General features: G+C 54.2%; 1 protein-coding gene across 3 annotated transcripts in view; it reads right to left on the reverse strand.

Annotated features, from left to right (window-relative positions):
* emp2 (epithelial membrane protein 2) overlaps positions 1–24,019 on the reverse strand; it is a 39,251-nt gene that overhangs the window by 9,584 nt on the left and 5,648 nt on the right. For all 3 annotated transcript variants that reach the window (XM_082971379.1, XM_082971380.1, NM_001141058.3), the window contains one exon: positions 1–20. This exon is cut by the window's left edge and continues 85 nt beyond it. The gene's annotated coding sequence lies outside the window, so the exon portion shown is untranslated. The remainder of the gene's footprint in view (positions 21–24,019) is intronic.

Genomic DNA, 24,019 nt, shown 5'->3' on the forward strand with positions numbered 1-24,019 from the left:
TGTCTCTGTTACACAGGAACCTAGAGAGAGAAAGAGAGAGAGAGAAAGAGAGAGAGAGACCGAGAAAGAGACCAAGAGAAAGAGAGAGAGAGAGAGAGAGAGAGATTATATTAGTTCACACTTCAATAATCGAGCAGGAAACTCCTTGTGTGAACGACAACAGGATTTACATTCCTGTGCTGCAGTAGACGGATCTGTTGTGAAAGCTGTCCAGTACCACGCATGGTTAATAACCTCTATGGGTTAATACTGCCCCCCAACAGGTTAATAACCTCTATGGGGTTAATACTGCCCCCCCAACAGGTTAATAACCTCTATGGGTTAATACTGCCCCCCCAACAGGTTAATAACCTCTATGGGTTAATACTGCCCCCCCCCCCCAACAGGTTAATACCCTCTATGGGTTAATACTGCCCCCCCAACAGGTTAATAACCTCTATGGGTTAATACTGCCCCCCCCAACAGGTTAATAACCTCTATGGGTTAATACTGCCCCCCAACAGGTTAATAACCTCTATGGGTTAATACTGCCCCCCAACAGGTTAATAACCTCTATGGGTTAATACTGCCCCCCCCCAACAGGTTAATAACCTCTATGGGTTAATACTGCCCCCCCCCCAACAGGTTAATAACCTCTATGGGTTAATACTGCCCCCCAACAGGTTAATAAACCTCTATGGGTTAATACTGCCCCCCCCCAGCAGGTTAATACCCTCTATGGGTTAATACTGCCCCCCCCCCCCCAACAGGTTAATACCCTCTATGGGTTAATACTGCCCCCCCAACAGGTTAATAACCTCTATGGGTTAATACTGCCCCCCCAACAGGTTAATAACCTCTATGGGTTAATACTGCCCCCCCCCCCAACAGGTTAATACCCTCTATGGGTTAATACTGCCCCCCCCAACAGGTTAATAACCTCTATGGGTTAATACTGCCCCCCCAACAGGTTAATAACCTCTATGGGTTAATACTGCCCCCCCAACAGGTTAATAACCTCTATGGGTTAATACTGCCCCCCAACAGGTTAATAACCTCTATGGGTTAATACTGCCCCCCAACAGGTTAATAACCTCTATGGGTTAATACTGCCCCCCCACAGGTTAATAACCTCTATGGGTTAATACTGCCCCCCCAACAGGTTAATAACCTCTATGGGTTAATACTGCCCCCCCAACAGGTTAATAACCTCTATGGGTTAATACTGCCCCCCAACAGGTTAATAACCTCTATGGGTTAATACTGCCCCCCCAACAGGTTAATAACCTCTATGGGTTAATACTGCCCCCCCCCCCCCAACAGGTTAATAACCTCTATGGGTTAATACTGCCCCCCAACAGGTTAATAACCTCTATGGGTTAATACTGCCCCCCAACAGGTTAATAACCTCTATGGGTTAATACTGCCCCCCCAACAGGTTAATAACCTCTATGGGTTAATACTGCCCCCCCCAACAGGTTAATAACCTCTATGGGTTAATACTGCCCCCCCCCCCCAACAGGTTAATAACCTCTATGGGTTAATACTGCCCCCCCAACAGGTAATAACCTCTATGGGTTAATACTGCCCCCCAACAGGTTAATAACCTCTATGGGTTAATACTGCCCCCCAACAGGTTAATAACCTCTATGGGTTAATACTGCCCCCCCCCCAACAGGTTAATAACCTCTATGGGTTAATACTGCCCCCCCCCCCAACAGGTTCATAACCTCTATGGGTTAATACTGCCCCCCAACAGGTTAATAACCTCTATGGGTTAATACTGCCCCCCCAACAGGTTAATAACCTCTATGGGTTAATACTGCCCCCCCAACAGGTTAATAACCTCTATGGGTTAATACTGCCCCCCCAACAGGTTAATAACCTCTATGGGTTAATACTGCCGCCCCCAACAGGTTAATAACCTCTATGGGTTAATACTGCCCCCCCCCCAACAGGTTAATAACCTCTATGGGTTAATACTGCCCCCCAACAGGTTAATAACCTCTATGGGTTAATACTGCCCCCCCCAACAGGTTAATAACCTCTATGGGTTAATACTGCCCCCCCCCCCCCAACAGGTTAATAACCTCTATGGGTTAATACTGCCCCCCCAACAGGTTAATAACCTCTATGGGTTAATACTGCCCCCCCCCCAACAGGTTAATAACCTCTATGGGTTAATACTGCCCCCCCAACAGGTTAATAACCTCTATGGGTTAATACTGCCCCCCCCAACAGGTTAATAACCTCTATGGGTTAATACTGCCCCCCCCAACAGGTTAATAACCTCTATGGGTTAATACTGCCCCCCCAACAGGTTAATAACCTCTATGGGTTAATACTGCCCCCCCCAACAGGTTAATAACCTCTATGGGTTAATACTGCCCCCCCCAACAGGTTAATAACCTCTATGGGTTAATACTGCCCCCCCCAACAGGTTAATAACCTCTATGGGTTAATACTGCCCCCCCCAACAGGTTAATAACCTCTATGGGTTAATACTGCCCCCCAACAGGTTAATAACCTCTATGGGTTAATACTGCCCCCCCCCAACAGGTTAATAACCTCTATGGGTTAATACTGCCCCCCCAACAGGTTAATAACCTCTATGGGTTAATACTGCCCCCCCCCCCAACAGGTTAATAACCTCTATGGGTTAATACTGCCCCCCCCCCCCAACAGGTTAATAACCTCTATGGGTTAATACTGCCCCCCCCCCCAACAGGTTAATAACCTCTATGGGTTAATACTGCCCCCCCCCAACAGGTTAATAACCTCTATGGGTTAATACTGCCCCCCCCCAACAGGTTAATAACCTCTATGGGTTAATACTGCCCCCCCCAACAGGTTAATAACCTCTATGGGTTAATACTGCCCCCCCAACAGGTTAATAACCTCTATGGGTTAATACTGCCCCCCCAACAGGTTAATAACCTCTATGGGTTAATACTAGCCCCCCCCCCCCCAACAGGTTAATAACCTCTATGGGTTAATAATGCCCCCCCAACAGGTTAATAACCTCTATGGGTTAATACTGCCCCCCCAACAGGTTAATAACCTCTATGGGTTAATACTGGCCCCCCCAACAGGTTAATAACCTCTATGGGTTAATACTGCCCCCCCCAACAGGTTAATAACCTCTATGGGTTAATACTGCCCCCCAGCAGGTTAATACCCTCTATGGGTTAATACTGCCCCCCCAACAGGTTAATAACCTCTATGGGTTAATACTGCCCCCCAACAGGTTAATAACCTCTATGGGTTAATACTGCCCCCCCCAACAGGTTAATAACCTCTATGGGTTAATACTGCCCCCCCCAACAGGTTAATAACCTCTATGGGTTAATACTGCCCCCCCCAACAGGTTAATAACCTCTATGGGTTAATACTGCCCCCCCCAACAGGTTAATAACCTCTATGGGTTAATACTGCCCCCCCCCAACAGGTTAATAACCTCTATGGGTTAATACTGCCCCCCAACAGGTTAATACCCTCTATGGGTTAATACTGCCCCCCCCAACAGGTTAATAACCTCTATGGGTTAATACTGCCCCCCCCAACAGGTTAATAACCTCTATGGGTTAATACTGCCCCCCCCCCCCCCCCCCCAACAGGTTAATAACCTCTATGGGTTAATACTGCCCCCCCCAACAGGTTAATACCCTCTATGGGTTAATACTGCCCCCCCAACAGGTTAATAACCTCTATGGGTTAATACTGCCCCCCCCCAACAGGTTAATAACCTCTATGGGTTAATACTGCCCCCCCCCAACAGGTTAATAACCTCTATGGGTTAATACTGCCCCCCAACAGGTTAATAACCTCTATGGGTTAATACTGCCCCCCAACAGGTTAATAACCTCTATGGGTTAATACTGCCCCCCCAACAGGTTAATAACCTCTATGGGTTAATACTGCCCCCCCCAACAGGTTAATAACCTCTATGGGTTAATACTGCCCCCCCCAACAGGTTAATAACCTCTATGGGTTAATACTGCCCCCCCAACAGGTTAATAACCTCTATGGGTTAATACTGCCCCCCAACAGGTTAATAACCTCTATGGGTTAATACTGCCCCCCAACAGGTTAATAACCTCTATGGGTTAATACTGCCCCCCAACAGGTTAATAACCTCTATGGGTTAATACTGCCCCCCCCAACAGGTTAATAACCTCTATGGGTTAATACTGCCCCCCCCAACAGGTTAATAACCTCTATGGGTTAATACTGCCCCCCCCAACAGGTTAATAACCTCTATGGGTTAATACTGCCCCCCCCCCCCCAACAGGTTAATAACCTCTATGGGTTAATACTGCCCCCCAACAGGTTAATAACCTCTATGGGTTAATACTGCCCCCCAACAGGTTAATAACCTCTATGGGTTAATACTGCCCCCCAACAGGTTAATAACCTCTATGGGTTAATACTGCCCCCCAACAGGTTAATACCCTCTATGGGTTAATACTGCCCCCCCCAACAGGTTAATAACCTCTATGGGTTAATACTGCCCCCCCAACAGGTTAATAACCTCTATGGGTTAATACTGCCCCCCCCAACAGGTTAATAACCTCTATGGGTTAATACTGCCCCCCCCAACAGGTTAATAACCTCTATGGGTTAATACTGCCCCCCCAACAGGTTAATAACCTCTATGGGTTAATACTGCCCCCCAACAGGTTAATAACCTCTATGGGTTAATACTGCCCCCCAACAGGTTAATAACCTCTATGGGTTAATACTGCCCCCCAACAGGTTAATAACCTCTATGGGTTAATACTGCCCCCCCCCAACAGGTTAATAACCTCTATGGGTTAATACTGCCCCCCCCAACAGGTTAATAACCTCTATGGGTTTAATACTGCCCCCCCCAACAGGTTAATAACCTCTATGGGTTAATACTGCCCCCCCAACAGGTTAATACCTCTATGGGTAATACTGCCCCCCAACAGGTTAATAACCTCTATGGGTTAATACTGCCCCCCCCCCCCCAACAGGTTAATAACCTCTATGGGTTAATACTGCCCCCCAACAGGTTAATAACCTCTATGGGTTAATACTGCCCCCCCAACAGGTTAATAACCTCTATGGGTTAATACTTGCCCCCCCAAACAGGTTAATAACCTCTATGGGTTAATACTGCCCCCCCCCAACAGGTTAATAACCTCTATGGGTTAATACTGCCCCCCAACAGGTTAATAACCTCTATGGGTTAATACTGCCCCCCCAACAGGTTAATAACCTCTATGGGTTAATACTGCCCCCCCAACAGGTAATAACCTCTATGGGTTAATACTGCCCCCCAACAGGTTAATAACCTCTATGGGTTAATACTGCCCCCCCCCCCAACAGGTTAATAACCTCTATGGGTTAATACTGCCCCCCCAACAGGTAATAACCTCTATGGGTTAATACTGCCCCCCAACAGGTTAATAACCTCTATGGGTTAATACTGCCCCCCCCCCCCCAACAGGTTAATAACCTCTATGGGTTAATACTGCCCCCCCAACAGGTTAATAACCTCTATGGGTTAATACTGCCCCCCAACAGGTTAATAACCTCTATGGGTTAATACTGCCCCCCCCCAACAGGTTAATAACCTCTATCGGGTTAATACTGCCCCCCCCCCAACAGGTTAATAACCTCTATGGGTTAATACTGCCCCCCAACAGGTTAATAACCTCTATGGGTTAATACTGCCCCCCCCCCAACAGGTTAATAACCTCTATGGGTTAATACTGCCCCCCCCAACAGGTTAATAACCTCTATGGGTTAATACTGCCCCCCCCCAACAGGTTAATAACCTCTATGGGTTAATACTGCCCCCCCAACAGGTTAATAACCTCTATGGGTTAATACTGCCCCCCAACAGGTTAATAACCTCTATGGGTTAATACTGCCCCCCCCCCCCAACAGGTTAATAACCTCTATGGGTTAATACTGCCCCCCCCAACAGGTTAATAACCTCTATGGGTTAATACTGCCCCCCCAACAGGTTAATAACCTCTATGGGTTAATACTGCCCCCCAACAGGTTAATACCCTCTATGGGTTAATACTGCCCCCCCAACAGGTTAATAACCTCTATGGGTTAATACTGCCCCCCCCCCCCCCCCAACAGGTTAATAACCTCTATGGGTTAATACTGCCCCCCAACAGGTTAATAACCTCTATGGGTTAATACTGCCCCCCAACAGGTTAATAACCTCTATGGGTTAATACTGCCCCCCCAACAGGTTAATAACCTCTATGGGTTAATACTGCCCCCCCAACAGGTTAATAACCTCTATGGGTTAATACTGCCCCCACCCAACAGGTTAATACCCTCTATGGGTTAATACTGCCCCCCAACAGGTTAATAACCTCTATGGGTTAATACTGCCCCCCCAACAGGTTAATAACCTCTATGGGTTAATACTGCCCCCCCCCCAACAGGTTAATAACCTCTATGGGTTAATACTGCCCCCCCCCAACAGGTTAATAACCTCTATGGGTTAATACTGCCCCCCAACAGGTTAATAACCTCTATGGGTTAATACTGCCCCCCAACAGGTTAATAACCTCTATGGGTTAATACTGCCCCCCAACAGGTTAATAACCTCTATGGGTTAATACTGCCCCCCCCAACAGGTTAATAACCTCTATGGGTTAATACTGCCCCCCAACAGGTTAATAACCTCTATGGGTTAATACTGCCCCCCAACAGGTTAATAACCTCTATGGGTTAATACTGCCCCCCCCAACAGGTTAATAACCTCTATGGGTTAATACTGCCCCCCCAAACAGGTTAATAACCTCTATGGGTTAATACTGCCCCCCAAACAGGTTAATAACCTCTATGGGTTAATACTGCCCCCCAACAGGTTAATAACCTCTATGGGTTAATACTGCCCCCCAACAGGTTAATAACCTCTATGGGTTAATACTGCCCCCCCAACAGGTTAATAACCTCTATGGGTTAATACTGCCCCCCAACAGGTTAATAACCTCTATGGGTTAATACTGCCCCCCCCAACAGGTTAATAACCTCTATGGGTTAATACTGCCCCCCCAACAGGTTAATAACCTCTATGGGTTAATACTGCCCCCCCAACAGGTTAATAACCTCTATGGGTTAATACTGCCCCCCCCCCCCCAACAGGTTAATAACCTCTATGGGTTAATACTGCCCCCCCAACAGGTTAATAACGTCTATGGGTTAATACTGCCCCCCAACAGGTTAATAACCTCTATGGGTTAATACTGCCCCCCAACAGGTTAATAACCTCTATGGGTTAATACTGCCCCCCAACAGGTTAATAACCTCTATGGGTTAATACTGCCCCCCCAACAGGTTAATAACCTCTATGGGTTAATACTGCCCCCCCCCAACAGGTTAATAACCTCTATGGGTTAATACTGCCCCCCAACAGGTTAATAACCTCTATGGGTTAATACTGCCCCCCCCAACAGGTTAATAACCTCTATGGGTTAATACTGCCCCCCCCAACAGGTTAATAACCTCTATGGGTTAATACTGCCCCCCCAACAGGTTAATAACCTCTATGGGTTAATACTGCCCCCCCCCCCCAACAGGTTAATAACCTCTATGGGTTAATACTGCCCCCCCCCCCCAACAGGTTAATAACCTCTATGGGTTAATACTGCCCCCCCCCCAACAGGTTAATAACCTCTATGGGTTAATACTGCCCCCCCCAACAGGTTAATAACCTCTATGGGTTAATACTGCCCCCCCAACAGGTTAATAACCTCTATGGGTTAATACTGCCCCCCAACAGGTTAATAACCTCTATGGGTTAATACTGCCCCCCAACAGGTTAATAACCTCTATGGGTTAATACTGCCCCCCCCAACAGGTTAATAACCTCTATGGGTTAATACTGCCCCCCAACAGGTTAATAACCTCTATGGGTTAATACTGCCCCCCAACAGGTTAATAACCTCTATGGGTTAATACTGCCCCCCAACAGGTTAATAACCTCTATGGGTTAATACTGCCCCCCCCAACAGGTTAATAACCTCTATGGGTTAATACTGCCCCCCCCCAACAGGTTAATAACCTCTATGGGTTAATACTGCCCCCCAACAGGTTAATAACCTCTATGGGTTAATACTGCCCCCCAACAGGTTAATAACCTCTATGGGTTAATACTGCCCCCCCCCCAACAGGTTAATAACCTCTATGGGTTAATACTGCCCCCCCAACAGGTTAATAACCTCTATGGGTTAATACTGCCCCCCCCCAACAGGTTAATAACCTCTATGGGTTAATACTGCCCCCCCAACAGGTTAATAACCTCTATGGGTTAATACTGCCCCCCAACAGGTTAATAACCTCTATGGGTTAATTCTGCCCCCCCCCCAACAGGTTAATAACCTCTATGGGTTAATACTGCCCCCCAACAGGTTAATAACCTCTATGGGTTAATACTGCCCCCCCAACAGGTTAATAACCTCTATGGGTTAATACTGCCCCCCCCAACAGGTTAATAACCTCTATGGGTTAATACTGCCCCCCCCCCAACAGGTAAATAACCTCTATGGGTTAATACTGCCCCCCCCAACAGGTTAATAACGTCTATGGGTTAATACTGCCCCCCAACAGGTTAATAACGTCTATGGGTTAATACTGCCCCCCAACAGGTTAATAACCTCTATGGGTTAATAATGCCCCCCCCAACAGGTTAATAACCTCTATGGGTTAATACTGCCCCCCCCCCCCCAACAGGTTAATAACCTCTATGGGTTAATACTGCCCCCCCCCCCCCAACAGGTTGATAACCTCTATGGGTTAATACTGCCCCCCAACAGGTTAATAACCTCTATGGGTTAATACTGCCCCCCCAACAGGTTAATAACCTCTATGGGTTAATACTGCCCCCCAACAGGTTAATAACCTCTATGGGTTAATACTGCCCCCCAACAGGTTAATAACCTCTATGGGTTAATACTGCCCCCCCCCCAACAGGTTAATAACCTCTATGGGTTAATACTGCCCCCCCCAACAGGTTAATAACCTCTATGGGTTAATACTGCCCCCCAACAGGTTAATAACCTCTATGGGTTAATACTGCCCCCCAACAGGTTAATAACCTCTATGGGTTAATACTGCCCCCCAACAGGTTAATAACCTCTATGGGTTAATACTGCCCCCCAACAGGTTAATACCCTCTATGGGTTAATACTGCCCCCCCAACAGGTTAATAACCTCTATGGGTTAATACTGCCCCCCAACAGGTTAATAACCTCTATGGGTTAATACTGCCCCCCAACAGGTTAATAACCTCTATGGGTTAATACTGCCCCCCAACAGGTTAATAACCTCTATGGGTTAATACTGCCCCCCCCCAACAGGTTAATAACCTCTATGGGTTAATACTGCCCCCCCAACAGGTTAATAACCTCTATGGGTTAATACTGCCCCCCAACAGGTTAATAACCTCTATGGGTTAATACTGCCCCCCCAACAGGTTAATAACCTCTATGGGTTTAATACTGCCCCCCCAACAGGTTAATACCCTCTATGGGTTAATACTGCCCCCCCCAACAGGTTAATTAACCTCTATGGGTTAATACTGCCCCCCCCCCCCCCCCCCAACAGGTTAATAACCTCTATGGGTTAATACTGCCCCCCAACAGGTTAATACCCTCTATGGGTTAATACTGCCCCCCAACAGGTTAATAACCTCTATGGGTTAATACTGCCCCCCCCCCCCCAACAGGTTAATAACCTCTATGGGTTAATACTGCCCCCCCAACAGGTTAATAACCTCTATGGGTTAATACTGCCCCCCAACAGGTTAATAACCTCTATGGGTTAATACTGCCCCCCCAACAGGTTAATAACCTCTATGGGTTAATACTGCCCCCCAACAGGTTAATAACCTCTAGAGGAAACTAAATCCCAACGACAGATAAAGCTCCTTTCTGAGCCAATCAACACGTCAGCAATGAGGTTCTCCATGTTCATATCTCTGTGTGAGGGCTTCGTTATGGAACCATTTAGACTATTGGGGAAGATGTTAAAGATCTCTCACTCTCTCACACTCTCTCTCTCACACTCTCACACTCTCTCTCTCACACTCTCTCTCTCACACTCTCTCTCTCACACTCTCTCTCTCACACTCTCTCTCTCACACTCTCTCTCACACTCTCTCTCACACTCTCTCTCACACACTCTCTCTCTCACAGTCTCTCTCTCTCACACTCTCTCTCTCTCACACTCTCTCTCTCACACTCTCTCTCTCACAGTCTCTCTCTCTCACACTCTCTCTCTCTCACAGTCTCTCTCTCTCACACTCTCTCTCTCTCACAACTCTCTCTCTCTCTCTCACACTCTCTCTCTCTCATACTCTCTCACACTCTCTCTCTCACACTCTCTCTCTCACACACTCTCTCTCACACACTCTCTCTCTCACACTCTCTCTCTCTCACACTCTCTCTCTCTCACACTCTCTCTCTCTCACACTCTCTCTCTCACTCACTCACTCTCAAAGGAATCAACCCAAATCATCCTACTAGACTGTTAGATGTAGGGCCCTGACCCAGTTCCCTCTTTTAGTGGAAAATGCTGACTTGGATTTCACTTTTAATGTAATTTCTTCTCTTTAAAAAAAATAATAAAACACAAAGCCACAGTCTCAACCCAGTCCTCAGATATCTGACTCTCTCTCTCACACACACACACACACACACACTCCCTAGGTCTCCCCCTCCACCCCTCCCTAGGTCTCCCCCTCCACCCCTCCCTAGGTCTCCCCCTCCACCCCTCCCTAGGTCTCCCCCTCCACCCCTCCCTAGGTCTCCCCCTCCCTAGGTCTCCCCCTCCACCCCCTCCCTAGGTCTCCCCCTCCACCCCCTCCCTAGGTCTCCCCCTCCCTAGGTCTCCCCCTCCACCCCCTCCCTAGGTCTCCCCCTCCACCCCCTCCCTAGGTCTCCCCCTCCACCCCTCCCTAGGTCTCCCCCTCCACCCCCTCCCTAGGTCTCCCCCTCCACCCCTCCCTAGGTCTCCCCCTTCACCCCTCCCTAGGTCTCCCCCTCCACCCCTCCCTAGGTCTCCCCCTCCACCCCTCCCTAGGTCTCCCCCTCCCTAGGTCTCCCCTCCACCCCCTCCCTAGGTCTCCCCCTCCACCCCCTCCCTAGGTCTCCCCCTCCCTAGGTCTCCCCATCCACCCCCTCCCTAGGTCTCCCCCTCCCTAGGTCTCCCCTTCACCCCTCCCTAGGTCTCCCCCTTCACCACCTCCCTAGGTCTCCCCCTCCACCCCCTCCCTAGGTCTCCCCCTCCACCCCCTCCCTAGGTCTTCCCCTCCACCCCCTCCCTAGGTCTCCCCCTCCACCCCCTCCCTAGGTCTCCCCCTTCACCCCCTCCCTAGGTCTTCCCCTCCACCCCCTCCCTAGGTCTCCCCCTCCACCCCCTCCCTAGGTCTTCCCCTCCACCCCCTCCCTAGGTCTTCCCCTTCACCTCCTCCATAGGTCTCCACCCCCTTCACTCCTCCCTAGGTCTTCACCCCCTCCCTAGGTCTCCCCCTTCTTCCCCTCCCTTGGTCTCCCCCTCCACCCCCTCCCTAGGTCTCCCCCTCCACCCCCTCCCTAGGTCTCCACCCCCTTCACTCCTCCCTAGGTCTTCACCCCCTCCCTAGGTCTCCCCCTTCACCCCCTCCCTAGGTCTCCCCCTTCCTCCCCTCCCTTGGTCTCCCCCTTCACCCCCTCCCTAGGGCTTCACCCCCTCCCTAGGTCTCCCCCTTCACCCCCTCCCTAGGTCTCCCCCCTTCACCCCCTCCCTAGGTCTCCCCCCCTTCACCCCCTCCCTAGGTCTCCCCCTTCACCCCCTCCCTAGGGCTTCACCCCCTCCCTAGGGCTTCACCCCCTCCCTAGGTATCCCCCCTCCCTAGGTCTCCCCCTCCACTTCTCCCTTGGTCTCCCCCTCCACCCCTCCCTAGGTCTCCCCCTCCACCCCTCCCTAGGTCACCCCCTCCACCCCCTCCCTAGGTCACCCCCTCCACCCCTCCCTAGGTCCCCCCCTCCACCCCCTCCCTAGGTCCTCCCCTCCACCCCCTCCCTAGGTCTTCCCCTTCACCCTCTCCCTAGGTCCCCCCCTCCACCCCTCCCTAGGTCTCCCCCTCCACCCCCTCCCTAGGTCTTCCCCTCCACCCCTCCCTAGGTCTCCCCCTCCACCCCCTCCCTAGGTCTTCCCCTCCACCCCCTCCCTAGGTCTTCCCCTCCACCCCTCCCTAGGTCTCCCCCTTCACCCCCTCCCTAGGTCTCCCCCTTCACCCCCTCCACCCCTCCCTAGGTCTCCCCCTTCACCCCCTCCCTAGGTCTCCCCCTTCACCCCCTCCCTAGGTCTCCCCCTCCACCCCCTCCCTAGGTCTCCCCCTCCACCCCCTCCCTAGGTCTCCCCCTTCACCCCTCCCTAGGTCTCCCCCCCTTCACCCCCTCCCTAGGTCTCCCCCCCTTCACCCCCTCCCTAGGTCTTCCCCTCCACCCCCTCCCTAGGTCTACCCCTTCACCCCCTCCCTAGGTCTTCCCCTTCACCTCCTCCATAGGTCTTCACCCCCTCCCTAGGTCTCCCCCTTCACCCCCTCCCTAGGTCTTCACCCCCTCCCTAGGTCTCCCCCTTCACCCCCTCACTAGGGCTTCACCCCCTCCCTAGGTCTCCCCCTTCACCCCCTCCGTAGATCTCCCCCCTTCACCCCCTCCCTAGGGCTTCACCCGCTCCCTAGGTTTCCCCCCCTCCACCCCTCCCTAGGTCTCCCCTCCACCCCTCCCTAGGTCTCCCCCTCCACCCCTCCCTAGGTCTCCCCCTCCACCACCTCCCTAGGTCTCCCCCTCCACCCCCTCCCTAGGTCACCCCCTCCACCCCTCCCTAGGTCCCCCCCCTCCACCCCCTCCCTAGGTCTTCCCCTTCACCCTCTCCCTAAGTCCCCCCCTCCACCCCTCCCTAGGTCTCCCCATTCACCCCTCCCTAGGTCTTCCCCTCCACCCCTCCCTAGGTCTCCCCCTCCACCCCTCCCTAGGTCTCCCCCTCCCTAGGTCTCCCCCTTCACCCCCTCCCTAGGTCTCCCCCTTCACCCCCTCCCTAGGTCTCCCCCTTCACCCCCTCCACCCCTCCCTAGGTCTCCCCCTTCACCCCTTCCCTAGGTCTCCCCCTTCACCCCTTCCCTAGGTCTCCCCCTTCACCCCCTCCCTAGGTCTCCCCCTCCACCCCCTCCCTAGGTCTCCCCCTCCACCCCCTCCCTAGGTCTCCCCCTTCACCCCCTCCCTAGGTCTCCCCCTTCACCCCCTCCCTAGGTCTCCCCCTTCACCCCTCCCTAGGTCTCCCCCTCCACCCCCTCCCTAGGTCTCCCCCTCCACCCTAGGTCTCCCCCCTTCACCCCCTCCCTAGGTCTCCCCCTTCACCCCCTCCCTAGGTCTTCCCCTTCACCCCCTCCCTAGGTCTCCCCCTTCACCCCCTCCCTAGGTCTCCCCCTCCACTCCTCCCTAGGTCTCCCCCTTCACCCCCTCCCTAGGTCTCCCCCTTCACCCCCTCCCTAGGTCTTCCCCTTCACCCCCTCCCTAGGTCTCCCCCTTCACCCCCTCCCTAGGTCTCCCCCTCCACTCCTCCCTAGGTCTCCCCCTTCACCAGCCTCCCTAGGTCTCCCCCTCCACCCCCTCCCTAGGTCTTCCCCTCCACCCCCTCCCTAGGTCTTCCCCTCCACCCCCTCCCTAGGTCTCCCCCTTCACCCCCTCCCTAGGTCTTCCCCTCCACCCCCTCCCTAGGTCTTTCCCCTCCACCCCCTCCCTAGGTCTTCCCCTCCACCCCCTCCCTAGGTCTTCCCCTCCACCCCCTCCCTAGGTCTTTCCCCTTCACTCCTCCCTAGGTCTTCACCCCCTCCCTAGGTATCCCCCTTCACCCCCTCCCTAGGTCTCCCCCTTCACCCCCTCCCTTGGTCTCCCCCTTCACCCCCTCCCTAGGGCTTCACCCCCTCCCTAGGTCTCCCCCTTCACCCCCTCCCTAGGGCTTCACCCCCTCCCTAGGTCTCCCCCTTCACCCCCTCCCTAGGTCTCCCCCCCTTCACCCCCTCCCTAGGTCTTCCCCTTCACCTTCACCTCCTCCCTAGGTCTTCACCCCCTTCACTCCTTCCTAGGTCTTCACCCCCTTCACTCCTCCCTAGGTCTTCACCCCCTTCACTCCTCCCTAGGTCTTCACCCCTCCCTAGGTCTCCCCCTTCACCACCTCCCTAGGTCTCCCCCTTCACCACCTCCCTAGGTCTCCCCCTTCACCACCTCCCTAGGTCTCCCCCTTCACCCCCTCCCTAGGGCTTCACCTCCTCCCTAGGTCTCCCCCTTCACCCCCTCCCTAGGTCTCCCCCTTCACCCCCTCCCTAGGTCTCCCCCTTCACCCTCTCCCTAGGTCTCCCCCTTCATCCCCTCCCTAGGTATTCCCCACCTTCACCACCTCCCTAGGTCTCCCCCTTCACCACCTCCCTAGGTCTCCCCCTTCACCCCCTCCCTAGGGCTTCACCCCCTCCCTAGGTCTCCCCTTTCACCCCCTCCCTAGGTCTCCCCCTTCACCCCCTCCCTAGGTCTCCCCCTTCACCACCTCCCTAGGGCTCCCCCTTCACCCCCCTCCCTAGGGCTCCCCCTTCACCCCCTCCCTAGGTCTCCCCCTTCACCACCTCCCTAGGTCTCCCCCTTCACCCCCTCCCTAGGGCTTCACCCCCTCCCTAGGTCTCCCCTTTCACCCCCTCCCTAGGTCTCCCCCTTCACCACCTCCCTAGGTCTCCCCCTTCACCCCCTCCCTAGGTCTCCCCCTTCACCCCCTCCCTAGGTCTTCCCCACCTTCACCACCTCCCTGGGTCTCCCCCCTTCACCACCTCCCTACGTCTCCCCCCTTCACCACCTCCCTAGGTCTCCCCCTTCACCACCTCCCTAGGGCTTCACCCCCTCCCTAGGGCTTCACCCCCTCCCTAGGGCTTCACCCCCTCCCTAGGGCTTCCCCACCTTCACCACCTCCCTAGGTCTCCCCCTTCACTCCTCCCTAGGTCTACCCCTTCACTCCTCCCTAGGTCTTCACCCCCTACACTCCTCCCTAGGTCTTCACCCCCTTCACTCCTCCCTAGGTCTTCTCCCTCCCTAGGTCTCCCCCTTCACCCCCTCCCTAGGTCTCCCCCTTCACCCCCTCCCTAGGTCTTCCCCCTTTTCCACCTCCCTAGGTCTCTTCCTTCACCACCTCCCTAGGTCTCCTCCTTCACCACCTCCCTAGGTCTCCCCCTTCACCACCTCCCTAGGTCTCCCCCTTCACCCCCTCCCTAGGTCTCCCCCTTCACCCCCTCCCCTAGGTCTCCCCCTTCACCCCCTCCCTATGGCTCCCCCTTCACCCCCTCCCTAGGTCTTCCCCACCTTCACCACCTCCCTAGGTCTTCACCACCTCCCTAGGTCTTCACCCCCTTCACTCCTCCCTAGGTCTTCACCCCCTTCACTCTCTCCCTAGGTCTTCTCCCCCTTCACCCCCTCCCTAGGTCTACCCCTTCAACCCCTCCCTAGGTCTACCCCTTCAACCCCTCCCTAGGTCTCCCCCTTCACCCCCTCCCTAGGTCTTCACCCCCCTTCACCCCCTCCCTAGGTCTTCCCCACCTTCACCACCTCCCAAGGTCTCCCCCTTCACTCCTCCCTAGGTCCACCCCTTCACTCCTCCCTAGGTCCACCCCTTCACTCCTCCCTAGGTCTTCACCCCCTACACTCCTCCCTAGGTCTTCACCCCCTTCACTCCTCCCTAGGTCTTCACCCCTCCCTAGGTCTCCCCCTTCACCCCCTCCCTAGGTCTCCCCCTTCACCCCCTCCCTAGGTCTTCACTCCTTCCCTAGGTCACCCCCTCCCTAGGTCTCCCCCTTCACCCCCTCCCTAGGTCTCCCCCTTCACCCCCTCCCTAGGTCTTCCCCACCTTCACCACCTCCCTGGGTCTCCCCCCTTCACCACCTCCCTAGGTCTCCCCCCTTCACCCCCTCCCTAGGTCTCCCCCCTTCACCCCCTCCCTAGGTCTCCCCCCTTCACCCCCTCCCTAGGTCTCCCCCTTCACCCCCTCCCTAGGTCTCCCCCTTCACCCCCTCCCTAGGTCTCCCCCTTCACCCCCTCCCTAGGTCTTCCCCACCTTCACCACCTCCCTGGGTCTCCCCCCTTCACCACCTCCCTAGGTCTCCCCCCTTCACCCCCTCCCTAGGTCTCCCCCCTTCACCCCCTCCCTAGGTCTCCCCCCTTCACCCCCTCCCTAGGTCTCCCCCCTTCACCCCCTCCCTAGGTCTCCCCCCTTCACCACCTCCCTAGGTCTTCCCCCTTTTCCACCTCCCTAGGTCTCCCCCTTCACTACCTCCCTAGGTCTCCCCCTTCACCCCCCTCCCTAGGGCTTCACCCCCTCCCTAGGTCTCCCCCTTCACCCCCTCCCTAGGTCTCCCCCTTCACCCCCTCCCTAGGTCTTCTCCCCCTTCACCCCCTCCCTAGGTCTACCCCTTCAACCCCTCCCTAGGTCTACCCCTTCAACCCCTCCCTAGGTCTCCCCCTTCACCCCCTCCCTAGGTCTTCACCCCCTTCACCCCCTCCCTAGGTCTTCCCCACCTTCACCACCTCCCTAGGTCTCCCCCTTCACTCCTCCCTAGGTCCACCCCTTCACTCCTCCCTAGGTCCACCCCTTCACTCCTCCCTAGGTCTTCACCCCCCCTACACTCCTCCCTAGGTCTTCACCCCCTTCACTCCTCCCTAGGTCTTCACCCCTCCCTAGGGTCTCCCCCTTCACCCCCTCCCTAGGTCTCCCCCTTCACCCCCTCCCTAGGTCTTCACTCCTTCCCTAGGTCACCCCCTCCCTAGGTCTCCCCCTTCACCCCCTCCCTAGGTCTCCCCCTTCACCCCCTCCCTAGGTCTTCCCCACCTTCACCACCTCCCTGGGTCTCCCCCCTTCACCACCTCCCTAGGTCTCCCCCCTTCACCCCCTCCCTAGGTCTCCCCCCTTCACCCCCTCCCTAGGTCTCCCCCCTTCACCACCTCCCTAGGTCTCCCCCTTCACCCCCTCCCTAGGTCTCCCCCTTCACCCCCTCCCTAGGTCTTCCCCACCTTCACCACCTCCCTGGGTCTCCCCCCTTCACCACCTCCCTAGGTCTCCCCACTTCACCCCCTCCCTAGGTCTCCCCCCTTCACCCCCTCCCTAGGTCTCCCCCCTTCACCCCCTCCCTAGATCTCCCCCCTTCACCCCCTCCCTAGGTCTCCCCCCTTCACCACCTCCCTAGGTCTTCCCCCTTTTCCACCTCCCTAGGTCTCCCCCTTCACTACCTCCCTAGGTCTCCCCCTTCACCCCCTCCCTAGGGCTTCACCCCCTCCCTAGGTCTCCCCCTTCACCCCCTCCCTAGGTCTCCCCCTTCACCCCCTCCCTAGGTCTCCCCCTTCACCCCCTCCCTAGGTCTCCCCCTTCATCCCCTCCCTAGGTATTCCCCACCTTCACCACCTCCCTAGGTCTCCCCCTTCACCACCTCCCTAGGTCTCCCCCTTCACCCCCTCCCTAGGGCTTCACCCCCTCCCTAGGTCTCCCCTTTCACCCCCTCCCTAGGTCTCCCCCTTCACCCCCTCCCTAGGGCTCCCCCTTCACCCCCTCCCTAGGGCTCCCCCTTCACCCCCTCCCTAGGGCTCCCCCTTCACCCCCTCCCTAGGGCTCTCCCTTCACCCCCTCCCTAGGTCTCCCCCTTCACCACCTCCCTAGGTCTCCCCCTTCACCCCCTCCCTAGGGCTTCACCCCCTCCCTAGGTCTCCCCTTTCACCCCCTCCCTAGGTCTCCCCCTTCACCCCCTCCCTAGGGCTTCACCCCCTCCCTAGGTCTCCCCCTTCACCCCCTCCCTAGGTCTTCCCCACCTTCACCCCCTCCCTAGGTCTTCCCCACCTTCACCACCTCCCTGGGTCTCCCCCCTTCACCACCTCCCTAGGTCTCCCCCCTTCACCACCTCCCTAGGTCTCCCCCTTCACCACCTCCCTAGGGCTTCACCCCCTTCACCACCTCCCTAGGGCTTCACCCCCTCCCTAGGGCTTCACCCCCTCCCTAGGGCTGCACCCCCTCCCTAGGGCTTCACCCCCTCCCTAGGGCTTCCCCACCTTCACCACCTCCCTAGGTCTCCCCCTTCACTCCTCCCTAGGTCTACCCCTTCACTCCTCCCTAGGTCTTCACCCCCTACACTCCTCCCTAGGTCTTCACCCCCTTCACTCCTCCCTAGGTCTACCCCTTCACTCCTCCCTAGGTCTTCACCCCCTACACTCCTCCCTAGGTCTTCACCCCCTTCACTCCTCCCTAGGTCTTCTCCCTCCCTAGGTCTCCCCCTTCACCCCCTCCCTAGGTCTCCCCCTTCACCCCCTCCCTAGGTCTCCCCCCCTTCCTAGGTCTCCCCCCCCTCCCTAGGTCTCCCCCCTTCACCCCCTCCCTAGGTTTCCCCCCTTCACCACCTCCCTAGGTCTCTTCCTTCACCACCTCCCTAGGTCTCTTCCTTCACCACCTCCCTAGGTCTCCCCCTTCACCCCCTCCCTAGGTCTCCCCCTTCACCCCCTCCCTAGGTCTCCCCCTTCACCCCCTCCCTAGGTCTTCCCCACCTTCACCACCTCCCTAGGTCTTCACCACCTCCCTAGGTCTTCACCCCCTTCACTCCTCCCTAGGTCTTCACCCCCTTCACTCCTCCCTAGGTCTCCCCCTTCACCCCCTCCCTAGGTCTTCCCCACCTTCACCACCTCCCTAGGTCTTCACCACCTCCCTAGATCTTCACCCCCTTCACTCCTCCCTAGGTCTTCACCCCCTTCACTCCTCCCTAGGTCTTCTCCCCCTTCACCCCCTCCCTAGGTCTACCCCTTCAACCCCTCCTTAGGTCTACCCCTTCAACCCCTCCCTAGGTCTCCCCCTTCACCCCCTCCCTAGGTCTTCCCCACCTTCACCACCTCCCTAGGTCTTCAACCCCTTCACTCCTCCCTAGGTCTCCCCCTTCACCCCCTCCCTAGGTCTACCCCTTCAATCCCTCCCTAGGTCTTCCCCTTCACTCCTCCCTAGGTCTTCACCCCCTTCACTCCTCCCTAGGTCTTCTCCCCCTTCACCCCCTCCCTAGGTCTACCCCTTCAACCCCTCCCTAGGTCTACCCCTTCAACCCCTCCCTAGGTCTCCCCCTTCACCCCCTCCCTAGGTCTTCCCCACCTTCACCACCTCCCTAGGTCTTCACCCCCTTCACTCCTCCCTAGGTCTACCCCTTCACCCCCTCCCTAGGTCCACCCCTTCACTCCTCCCTAGGTCTTCACCCCCTACACTCCTCCCTAGGTCTTCACCCCCTTCACTCCTCCCTAGGTCTTCACCCCTCCCTAGGTCTCCCCCTTCACCCCCTCCCTAGGTCTTCACTCCTTCCCTAGGTCACCCCCTCCCTAGGTCTCCCCCTTCACCCCCTCCCTAGGCCCCCCCCTTCACCCCCTCCCTAGGTCTCGCCCCTTCACCCCCTCCCTAGGTCTCCCCCCTTCACCCCCTCCCTAGGTCTCCCCCCTTCACCACCTCCCTAGGTCTTCCCCCTTTTCCCCCTCCCTAGGTCTCCCCCTTCACCTCCCTAGGTCTCCCCCTTCACCACCTCCCTAGGGCTTCACCCCCTCCCTAGGGCTTCACCCCCTCCCTAGGTCTCCCCCTTCACCCCCTCCCTAGGTCTCCCCCTTCACCCCCTCCCTAGGTCTCCCCCTTCACCCCCTCCCTAGGTCTTCCCCATCTTCACCACCTCCCTAGGTCTTCACCCCCTTCACTCCTCCCTAGGTCTTCACCCCCTTCACTCCTCCCTTGGTCTTCACCCCCTTCACCTCCTCCCTAGGTCTTCACCCCCTTCACCTCCTCCCTAGGTCTTCACCCCCTTCACTCCTCCCTAGGTCTACCCCTTCACCTCCTCCCTAGGTCATCCCCCTTCAACACCTCCCTAGGTCTCCCCCATCTAAACACCGTTGCCTTGGAGCACACAACAAACTATACATACCTCGGCCTAAACATCAGCTCTACAGGGTAACTCCCTCACAACAAACTATACATACCTCGGCCTAAACATCAGCTCTACAGGGTAACTCCCACACAACAAACTATACATACCTCGGCCTAAACATCAGCTCTACAGGTAACTCCCTCACAACAAACTATACATACCTCGGCCTAAACATCAGCACAACAGGTAACTCCCTCACAACAAACTATACATACCTCGGCCTAAACATCAGCACTACAGGTAACTCCTCCCTCACAACAAACTATACATACCTCGGCCTAAACATCAGCACTACAGGTAACTCCTCCCTCACAACAAACTATACATACCTCGGCCTAAACATCAGCACTACAGGTAACTCCTCCCTCACAACAAACTATACATACCTCGGCCTAAACATCAGCACTACAGGTAACTCCTCCCTCACAACAAACTATACATACCTCGGCCTAAACATCAGCACTACAGGGTAACTCCCTCACAACAAACTATACATACCTCGGCCTAAACATCAGCACTACAGGTAACTCCTCCCTCACAACAAACTATACATACCTCGGCCTAAACATCAGCACTACAGGTAACTCCTCCCTCACAACAAACTATACATACCTCGGCCTAAACATCAGCACTACAGGTAACTCCCACACAACAAACTATACATACCTCGGCCTAAACATCAGCACTACAGGGTAACTCCCACACAACAAACTATACATACCTCGGCCTAAACATCAGCACTACAGGGTAACTCCCTCACAACAAACTATACATACCTCGGCCTAAACATCAGCACTACAGGTAACTCCTCCCTCACAACAAACTATACATACCTCGGCCTAAACATCAGCTCTACAGGTAACTCCTCCCTCACAACAAACTATACATACCTCGGCCTAAACATCAGCACTACAGGTAACTCCCTCACAACAAACTATACATACCTCGGCCTAAACATCAGCACTACAGGGTAACTCCCTCACAACAAACTATACATACCTCGGCCTAAACATCAGCGACACAGGGTAACTCCCTCACAACAAACTATACATACCTCGGCCTAAACATCAGCGACACAGGGTAACTCCCTCACAACAAACTATACATACCTCGGCCTAAACATCAACACTACAGGTAACTCCCTCACAACAAACTATACATACCTCGGCCTAAACATCAGCACTACAGGTAACTCCCACACAACAAACTATACATACCTCGGCCTAAACATCAGCACTACAGGTAACTCCCTCACAACAAACTATACATACCTCGGCCTAAACATCAGCACTACAGGTAACTCCCACACAACAAACTATACATACCTCGGCCTAAACATCAGCTCTACAGGTAACTCCCTCACAACAAACTATACATACCTCGGCCTAAACATCAGCACTACAGGGTAACTCCCTCACAACAAACTATACATACCTCGGCCTAAACATCAGCTCTACAGGTAACTCCTCCCTCACAACAAACTATACATACCTCGGCCTAAACATCAGCACTACAGGGTAACTCCCTCACAACAAACTATACATCCCTCGGCCTAAACATCAGCACTACAGGGTAACTCCCTCACAACAAACTATACATACCTCGGCCTAAACATCAGCGACACAGGGTAACTTCCACAAAGCTGTGAAGGATCTGAGAGACAAAGCAAGAAGGGCCTTCTATGCCATCAAAAGGAACATAAAATTCAACATACCAATTAGGATCTGGCTAAAAATACTTGAATCAATTATAGAACCCATTGCTTTCTATGGTTGTGAGGTCTGGGGTTCCGCTCACCAACCAATAACTCACAAAATGGGACAAACACCAATATGGAAAAACATCCTCCATGTATAACACAAAATAATGCATGCAGAGCAGAATTAGGCCGATACCCGCTAATTATCAAAATCCAGAAAAGAGCTGTTAAATTCTACAACCACCTAAAAGGAAGCGATTCCCAAACCTTCCATAACAAAGCCATCACCTACAGAGAGATGAACCTGGAGAAGAGTCCCCTAAGCAAGCTGGTCCTGGGGCTCTGTTCACAAACACAAACAGACCCCACAGAGCCCCAGTACAGCAACACAAACAGACCCCACAGAGCCCCAGTACAGCAACACAAACAGACCCCACAGAGCCCCAGGACAGCAACACAAACAGACCCCACAGAGCCCCAGGACAGCAACACAATTAGACCCCACAGAGCCCCAGGACAGCAACACAAACAGACCCAAACAAATCATGAGAAAACTAAAAGATAATTACTTGACACATTGGAAAGAATTAACAAAAAACGGAGCAAACTAGAATGCTATTTGTACCTAAACAGAGAGAACACTGTGGCAGAATACCTGACCACTGTGACTGACCCAAACTTAAGGAAAGCTTTGACTATGTACAGACTCAGTGAGCATAGCCTTGCTATTGAGTAATAGCTGGGATCAAACCAGGGTCTGTAGTGACGCCTCCTAGCACTGTGATACAGCTTGGGATCGAACCAGGGTCTGTAGTGACGCCTCCTAGCACTGTGATGCAGTGCCTTAGACCGCTGTGATACAGCCTGGAATCGAACCAGGGTCTGTAGTGCCGCCTCTAGCACTGTGATGCAGTAGCTTAGACCGCTGCACCACTCAGGAGGCTCTAGAACTGTGCGTTCTGACCCCGGTACAGAACAGAACCGTGGGTTCTGACCCCGGTACTCCGTTATCCCCAAAGCAGCCCTGCACTACAACACCTGATTCAACTACATATCTAATGAACCATGAAACAGCCTCCTCATCTTCCTCCTCCTCAGCTTGGTCAGGTCTCTGTGTGAAGCACAGTGTTCCTCTTCCTCCTCCTCTTCATCAGGTCTCTGTCTGCAGTACAGTGTTCCTCCTCCTCCTCTTCATCAGGTCTCTGTCTGCAGAACAGTGTTCCTCCTCCTCTTCATCAGGTCTCTGTCTGCAGTACAGTGTTCCTCTTCCTCTTCATCAGGTCTCTGTCTGCAGAACAGTGTTCCTCCTCTTCATCAGGTCTCTGTCTGCAGTACAGTGTTCCTCTTCCTCCTCCTCATCAGGTCTCTGTCTGCAGAACAGTGTTCCTCCTCCTCTTCATCAGGTCTCTGTCTGCAGAACAGTGTTCCTCCTCTTCATCAGGTCTCTGTCTGCAGTACAGTGTTCCTCCTCCTCCTCTTCATCAGGTCTCTGTCTGCAGTACAGTGTTCCTCCTCCTCTTCATCAGGTCTCTGTCTGCAGAACAGTGTTCCTCCTCCTCTTCATCAGGTCTCTGTCTGCAGTACAGTGTTCCTCCTCTTCATCAGGTCTCTGTCTGCAGTACAGTGTTCCTCCTCCTCCTCTTCATCAGGTCTCTGTCTGCAGTACAGTGTTCCTCCTCCTCCTCTTCATCAGGTCTCTGTCTGCAGTACAGTGTTCCTCCTCCTCCTCTTCATCAGGTCTCTGTCTGCAGTACAGTATCAGAGCTTGTGGAAATTATTCTGACTCCTGTCACTAGTATCCAGCTTCATGTTTTATAGCACTGGAATATGTTATAGCCATATGCTGCTACTGCTGCCAATGTGCTGTGTGTGTGTGTGTGTGTGTGTGTGTGTGTGTGTCTCTCTGCAGTAGTAACAGGTTTCCTGTGAGTCCAACACATCTTTAGTTCATTCAATATCAACTGGGACACACACACACACACACACACACACACACACACACACACACACACACACAGTAAAAGAGGAGCGACCGCTAAATGCTCTGCCAGACTGGCTCATGGACGACAGATGAGTGTCGTTGACGTTCTTTCACCAAATGGCAAAAAACACACGGAACTGATGGAGAGAAGAGATGAGAGGAAGAAGAGAGGAGAGAGGAAGAAGAGAGGAGAGAGGAAGGAGATGAGGAGAGGGAAGGAGATGAGGAGAGGAAATGAGGTGAGAGGAAATGAGGTGAGAGGAAATGAGGTGAGAGGAAATGAGGTGAGAGGAAATGAGGTGAGAGGAAATGAGGTGAGAGGAAATGAGGTGAGAAGAAACGAGAGGAAGGAGATGAGGAAATG

Source organism: Salmo salar, chromosome 03, assembly GCF_965601325.2.
Source record: "Salmo salar chromosome 03, fSalSal1, whole genome shotgun sequence".
Classification (NCBI taxonomy): Eukaryota; Metazoa; Chordata; class Actinopteri; order Salmoniformes; family Salmonidae; genus Salmo; species Salmo salar.